The sequence below is a fragment of the Meriones unguiculatus genome, chromosome 15 (genome assembly GCF_030254825.1).
Source record: "Meriones unguiculatus strain TT.TT164.6M chromosome 15, Bangor_MerUng_6.1, whole genome shotgun sequence".
NCBI classification, from domain to species: domain Eukaryota; kingdom Metazoa; phylum Chordata; class Mammalia; order Rodentia; family Muridae; genus Meriones; species Meriones unguiculatus.
Window position 1 is genome coordinate 55,068,119 of NC_083362.1, and position 8,549 is coordinate 55,076,667.

Below are 8,549 nucleotides of genomic sequence, written 5' to 3' on the forward strand. Positions count from 1 at the left end.
CGAATTTCTTAGGGGACTATTGTCTCCAAAGTCTGATGGTCAAAAGAGGTATGGATAAAGTTCTCTTTAGAACACCATCATTTCTGCCAGGTGGGTTACACGGGCACATCAGGCTTGGTTTTTCAGTGGTGACATGTCTTCAGGGGAGCAGTTACCCTAACTGCTGGGGATATGGCCCTCAGAATGCATTCCCTGATACTATTATGGATGTTGTTATGTACACCCAAAGCAATCAGGCATATTTCATCAACTTGACAGAACTTGTAAGACTTAATTTACAAAAACATCAAGATTGATAATGCTCCTGGCTTCATCGGTAAGGCTCTGAATTTGTTACTGTGGGTTATTTGCATAGCAGGATGTACCTACATGATCGGTCCTCCACAGAAACCATGGATGCTGACATTCTAGCAGGCTTTCTTTAGATTAACTCTATTACTCCATGCTAAGGGAAGAACAGATATTATGAGAGTATGGAAAGGCGAGAACTCAACAGCTTTCTTCTGAATTCTCTAGCCTATTTTTAATGCATACTCTCTTCCTGTTACTCTTACCCTGTTGCTGTGACAAACGTTCCCTTTGAATATAATCTGCTTTTGAGTCTTGTGAGTGCTTCTTGTAAATGAGAAACAAAGACGTTAGGCAGATTCAGCAAGGCAGAAACCATCTGTTCCACTACATCTCTTGGGCCAGGTAGTTACTTCACATTTTTCTTTCTGTTTTCTTCCAAAATGACTTTCGGTATTTTTCTGTACGCATGTGTTTAACGCCACTGCCGAACAACTAACATTATGAGGCTCACTTGAAAGGTTTGCTTTCTATCTGGAGTTGAGACTCTGTGCTTCTACACTTCCAGCCAAAGAACTTACCAAGCAAAGGCCCACTATGGTGAAGCAGAGAATGACACAAACAGTGTTGAGGTGTACATTCTGAATTCAGGAGGTAACACCAGAGAAATTTCTGGCCTGGAGCTATGAATCTGGGTGCAGCCAAGAACATGTATGACCAGAGAGCATGAACAGAAAAAAGCCAATGTGTGGTGGCTAGTGACTGCACTGATTCTTTTTGCCCTTGATCTGAACAATTATTTAGGAGGTGTAGTCGCCAGTGCTCACGTCACCTATCCAGTGTCTTCTCCTGCCTAGAGACATAGTGTTTTTCTCAGCATTTGACTTTTGACTTTTTACATCCTTCTCTTTCAGCTCTTCCTCCTAGAAAACATTTTTTTAGACTGTGAATCATTTTTTCAACTTATCTGAGTTGTTTTGAAATTTCATGTACTAGTCTGATACTGTGTTTCCTATCTAGATTTGTGTCTGTAATTCAGAGAACAAGTTCTTGAAGAAGATTTTATGAAGGATGCACTCAGAGTGCAGTTTTGTCCTGTGGGCACCGGGATTTTCAAATCTATGAATCTATTAAAATGTTAAAGGTGTTTGATAATCATTGTTCTTAAATACATTTAATACTTTTGAAGATATTAAAAGACACATAGTAGAGTTAAATGGGACGGCATGTTTAACCCGGTGTGGTTTGAAGAACATGTGCATTTATTTGGAGCTGTCTTAGTAATCTTTAACCTCCGCAGGTGATTAACCATCCTCATTTCCAGAAAATTCAAATTTTAGTTTTCTGGTTGCAAGCACCTGTTGGGATCTGTAAGCAGGCATCTCTACAGCCAGCCCCTAGGGACCTGTCAAACCAGATATCAGGCATTTGTGAGGCCACCCACAGACCACCTGAGGCCCACTTGAAACCACCTGCTCATGCTCTGGGTCACCTTGTAAGAGAACTCACACCACCTCCTCTCTTTCTCTCTCTCTGGCCCTACCCAAAGACAGTCTCTGTCTTCCCTTAATAAACCTCCCACGTGGAACCAGTCACATGGCATGATTTGTGAACCCGCCGTGTAACTTTGCTACACAATCCTAACAACACCAGATTCCTGTCTTCCAATCTATTCTCTTCTTTCTTCAATTTAAAAGTCAACCTGATCGTAGTTTACATCAACTTGACTCAAGCTAAAGCCATCTGAGAGGAGGGAACCTCAGTTAAGAAAAGGCTTCCATAAGACCTGGCCATAGACAAGTTTCTTAATTAGTGATCAATGAGAGAAGGCACAGCCCATTTGTGGGTGGTTCCATCCCAGGGTTGGTGGCCTTGAGTTCCATAAAGAAGCATGATGAGCAAATCATGAGGATCAAGCCAGTAAGTAGCATCTCTGTGATCTAGGTTCAGGTTCCTGCTGTATTTAGTTCCTGTCCTGACTGCCTTTGATAATGAACTGTGGTGTAGAAATATATACTGAATAAACCCTTTCCTCCCTCTAACTGACCCCTGCTTAAAAAAAAAATCAATCTGACCATCTGACTAGTCCGGAAGCCATAGAATACCTAATTAGTACAATGTCACGTGTTCTTTGATGACAGTAGCAAGACTGTTTTTAAATATAGCCAGAATTCTAGTTCAGTGTACATCAATGTGACATCTTTTTTGCAACGTTCCTTCTGTGCCCAGAGAAAAATATGTCAATATGTTTCATTTTATGTTCTTCAGTTTATACAATTTTGAAGTAGATGAAGAAATTTCATAACACTAGGAGAAAATCTGAATCTTTCACAGAATTGTAAAGTTGACCCAACTGAATTTTGGAGTAAGGAATGCTTTAGAATAACCACTCATTGATCTGTCATTCACTAAGCGTTGGGAAAATGCAACACAAACTAGGAGTAAGGCTAGGTATTTTTTTTGTAGAATGTTAAGAAATTGTATTTCAACTGTGAACAACAAAATACTTTAAAACATTTTTAAGTATGGCTCAGGAAGTAAAGGCACTTGCTGATCAGCCTAACAACTAGAGTTCAGTCCTTAGGACCTACATCATAGAAGAATCTGACTCCTGCATATCTGATCTCTGCATGGGCCCTCCCATACACGAATTAATCAATTAATTAAAATTTGTTCTATAATGTAGTACCTCATATGTCAGACACGGGGTGTGAAAATCCTTTTACCAGATTTACAACCATCATAACACTTTGATAAGATTTGCTTTTTATCATCTTAGTTGTGTGTATGTGTGTGAATATATGTGGGCATTCTTGGCTAAGGGCCGTTAGGGCTCACAGCCCGGGACAGCTTCCGATGACATGACTACGGAAGTATGTCAACTGCCACTGGAGAGTCTGCCCAGAGATGAGCAATCAGTGGCAGGCTCGGTGACGGTCTGGAGGAACCTGATTGGTCACCCAAAGCTATATAACGTGCTCTCTCCTCAGGGATAAAGGAGTCTGCAGCCACTTGCCCTTGGTTTGCCTTCACTTGACTCTTGGTGTCTGTGTAGTAACTCTGCAGCTCTCAGCCTCTTCCTGAACTCCCTATCCTCACCCATGGGCTAAACCCTTGGGAGGTGGACCAATAAATGTACATGCACGAATGGGTGCACGTGCCTTCAGAGGTCAGAGGCTTTGAATTCCCCGAAGTGGGAGTTTAAGGCAGTTTGAGCCACCAAGTTCTGGAAACAAAACTTGGGTCCTCTGCTAAAACAGTATGCATTTTTAACCACCTGCAATTTCGTCAGCCCCATAATTACACCAACAGAAAGGTATAAAAAGCCCATATCTTCCATTTGTTTTTTTTTTTTAATTTTAGGAATAATTTTATTAATAAGTGCTAAGGTTATACTAGCCTATCATTCATCAAACAGTCTATTTCAATTTAAATGACTTGCTTCTACAAAACATATTATTTACTTAATCTATTTTTCTTTTTTATTTTTATTATTAATTACATTCCATTTGTTCTTATACAGGCAGTTATTCTCTTTTCCCTTGGATGCCTCCTTCCTCATTCCGAGATACCCGGGAACAAATGGTGACCAAACTCCTAAAGTTTAAACAGCCAAGATGCAGGAAATGTGGCCATGAGAGCCTGATAGGTGAGTGCACAGATGCTCAGCACACACTGCAAACAGCACAGTGAATAAGTGAGCAGAAAGCAAAGGTCTCATGCAGGGAGTGAAAAGAAAACTGGCTGCTGGGCTAGAGCAGGAGTATGAGAGAGCAGTTCCATTTTCAGGCTTCTGAGCCAGAATCCTGGTAAGCCTTGATTAGAATCCAACCTTCCTGTAGATCCATCCAGTCTTAGCTGGGATCCCACCTCAGGGCTGTGATACATTGGTTAAGGAATTTAAAGTTTGTGAATTTCAGCTGCTCTACCCCCAAAGGAGAAGCCTTATAGGGTATTGTTTTGCAGATTTGAGGCCATTCCTGGGGCCTATTTAGGCAACTTCAAAATGTGTTTGCTGAGCTGATGCCACAGTCCTTCCCCCAATGGCATTCACATGCTCTAAGGCTTACACCATATATACCCCAACTTCCAGAGGCCTTAGCAGCCAAATATTCAAGGATAGATAGGATACTCCATCAATAAAACGCCTTTGAAAGCTGGGCACTGGTGACTCATGCCTTTAATCCCAGTACTCAGGAGGCAGACACAGGCAGCATTCAAGGCCAGCCTAGTCTACAGAGCAAGTTCCAAGATAGCCAGGGCTACATGGAGAAACTTTGTCTTGAAAGGGAGAGAGAAAGACTCTTTTAATGTTGCTGTGTCTGCCCAGAGCCTACACAAAAGCTCCCTTTTACAGTTCTAACGCTTGGCCAATCTTTCTTCTCCGGGTGCAGCATGGCCTGTGGCCCTGCACAGCGTTGTCCTCAGAGCTTTATTATAGAGTAATAATAGGTTCTGCCTTTCCTCCACTCAGGTCGTCCTACTGGTTCTACAGTGGTGAGAATGAGAAACATGTTAAATAACAGCTCTGTCCTCACTGTTTTTAAAGATTGGGTGACTAAAACCACACATATGTTTAGCACACTGCCTTGTGAAGAGTTGTTCCTCCCTCTCCCAACTTTCCCTCTTCATCTTCCTGTGAGGGATTTTCCCAGAGCAACAACACAGGAGAACTTTATGACCTAATGGGAAACAGAACTAGAAAAAAAATAAAATAAAGAACTTAATTTTGTTTGGGAAAATCATGATTTTCTTCATACCATTCTTCAAACTATTCCCTTTCCTACATTAATTCCATTTTCCAACATACAAAATCTTCTAATCTGAGAAGAAATGCTAGGGTAGATTCCAGGGAGGAACTTCCAATACTTGATACTTTTCGTCAACTGTTTGTTCTTACTTAAATCTGTTAGTTGTATTTTATTTATCTTGTGTGTTGGGGGATACTCGGGCTACAGAACTCACGTGGAAGTCAGAGGACAATTTGTGGAGTTCAGTGATTGAACCCAGGTTGTTAGGCTTGTCAGCAGGGGCCTTTTGCTGCTAAACCATCTTTCTGGTTCTTATTCCCCACCTTCTTCTGGAACCTTGAAAGGTAACTTTAAGAACCTCCCCTGGTCCTCACTAGGAGGAAGCTGACAAGGAGTCACCTGATCAAGTTTTCAAAGGCTAAAATAAAGCATTGCAAGTGAACAATTTTTACTATCTCTTCTAGAAATGTAGGAGCTGGCATGAGGTCCTGAGGACCACCATCCTGTGAGGAATATGTGAGTGTAGAAGGTGCATTAGAGCAAACGGCTGGTGATCAGGTGTGGTTTTCGATATCCCAGCGGAACAGCTATAATCACCAGCATGCAGAACTGTCATGTGTGTTCTAACAGCTGGCATCATTAGCTGTCTGTAAAGACAAGCTTTTCCCTTCATTGTCATTGCTACAACAGCCACATGTCAGGCAAATTCATGTTCACTCAGCATCTACGTGCTCCTGGGACTTTGAACCTGAGCAGTTCCAGGTGGTTAGTTTCAACTAAGAGAATACGAACAGAGTGAAGTGTGGTTTCTTGACAGTGGCAATTGAAGGCCCTATTCTGAGCCGCCAGGATTATTCTCTGTCTTACAGTTATCATATGTGTAGGCTGGTGAGTTGTTACCCTAGCTTCCTCAGGTAAGCTTTCGCAGAGCTGTGAGATCATAGAGGAAATAAGCTGTTTTTTTTTTTAAATTTTTAATTTAAATTTTTATTTTATTGAGCCAGATGTGCTGGTTTGAATAGGAATGGACTCCACAGACTCATGTTTTTGAATGCTTGGCCCATAAGAAGCAGCACTATTAGGAGGTGTGGCCTGGTTGGAGAAAGCGTGTCATTGTAGAGGCGGGCATTGAGGTCTCATATGCTCAAAGAATGCCCAGTGTGTCACACAGCTTCCCATGCTGTCTGCAGATCAAGATGTAGAACTTTCAGCTTCTCCTCCAGCACCACGGCTGCTTTCCTGTCGCCATGTTCCCCAATCATGGCGGGGTTTAATGGATTGAACCTCTGAGACTGTCAGCCAACCTCAGTGAAAAGTTTCCCCTTATAAGAAGACTTGTTGTGGTCATGGTGCCTCATCATAGCAATAGAAAGCCAGAAGTTAGTATCAGGGAATGGAGTATTGCTATAACAGGCTGGCAAATGATTTTGTTTGGCAGAATTAGGGACTTTGGATAAGGAAAGCAGTCGAAATGCACCATTCTGTAGTAGCGTGATACAGATGTTTTCATGAACTCTGAGGGCCTGGCTCAAGAGGTTTCCGAGAAGAATTTCTTTGAGGCAGTGATGAGAAGGACCCCTCAAAGTTGGATGAATATAATTGGAAAAAAAAATTCTTACGTTTTTAAGTCAATGCTTTCTACTCCCAACTAATCTGGTGATTTGTAATAGACATTTTCTTTTTTTCAGAAACACATGTGCATCATGGCAACCATTTCAGTATTCCTATTGTGGAATAACTGTGTTGTCTCATAGGGGTAAAGCACTTTTGCATTAGGTGGCTTTGTAGCTTAGTGTTGCCACTCTTCATGTGCCTTTAGTCATACATATATGTAAACTTTATTCATCTGTGACGAGGGAAAAAATATTAGTACCCAACCAGTGGGATTATAGGAAACAACGAAAAAGACAACATGCGAGGATTTAAACAGCCAGCCGTCTTACGGAATCACGCCACCAGTTATTTCTATGCTATCATGGCGGCAGCCCATGCACATCCACATATGCATAATAATTTCAAGTAACTGCAGAGCGATTCTTTAACTCTAGGAACAAATAGAAGACGACAATAGAATGCCGTGTAAGGTGACTAGCATGAAATATGAAGTCTTAATCTTTAGTGTATCTTTGATACGTGTGTGCCTCTTTCAACAGGAGTCAGTGGGCAGATTATAGACCATAGCTTTCATGCTACTTGTTTTTTCTTTTTGTCAAAGAGGCAGTGATCTTTGATCAGCTTGTGTAGTAGAACTCTACTTATCTGGAATGATAAGGAAGTAGAAAAGGGTCTGATCGTTTTCAAGTTAGCTGTTTTTAATTTTAAAAACCCATGGGTAACTTTCAAAAACAGGTACAGGCGTCATCACACATCCCCTGCGTGCCATTTGGTTCATGGTCCCCTGGTTGCTATCTGGTGGTGAACCGCTCTGTTTATAGCTTTAAAACGGCTGTCTGGGTGACAGTCTTCTGTTTCTTATCTTGAGATGGTTGTCTAGTGGCTGTGCCCCCCATGGTTTATCACGCAGCTTTATGGTACTTTGGAGAGAAATACAATTAGCTAAGTGTGCACCTGCTCAGCATATAGTTTTATGAGTGTAACTGGAAGTATGATATATATCTTGAGGCTTGTGGTGAACGAGCTTAAGAATAAAGATTTCACATGATTTCCTGCAATATAAAAATATACCCTTAAATATTTTGTATAGTTTATTCATGCTATATTTCACATATGTGGGTATGCATACTGTGCATGTATCCTACTATAGGGTTTTCAAGTTAAACAGATGTAAATTCAAGTTTTTTAAGTTTAAAGCACATGAGAGTATTGGGTCTTTGAATTTAACATTAACATTAACACTAACTTACAGTGTATTTCCAATAACTTATAATTAACCTGTGATTCTCCATCCTGTAACAACACTGTAATTCTTTTCTACTGATTTTGTTTTGAGGCAAAGCCTCACTTTGAAGTCAGAATGACTTGGGAATTCTTACATAGCCTAGGCTCCTTTCGAAGTCCTGGTTCTCCTCCAGATCACAAGTTCTGCTCTGAGCCTTCAACCTCAGCTGTCATTGTCATGATTTTAAATGACTGTCCCTTAGTCTAGATCAGATCTCACGTGACATTCTAGAAGTTCCCAGTGACTACCTTACGGATTGTGAATCCTAGAAACGTGTCGACTTCTTTATAAATCAGGGACTTTGTGTACTGTCTCCATTAGTGTTGATCCGTGTATCCACATTGATAGGAAACAATGCATTATTTGCAATATTCTTTGATGTATGAAATGGCACGTTGGCACATTTACCGGTTAGGCTCTCAGCACTCTGGATAGACAGTAGACTCTCCTCATGATTATGTTTTAGAAGCTTTTTACGCAGGACTATGCGACATCTATCTCTTGAATGAAGAGAATCTAGTTCCCCATTATAAATGAAAAAGTCCCAAGTATATCGAGCAGGTAAAACACTCAGTAGCATTTGAAGAGCAGTTGTTAAGGAACTGATAAAG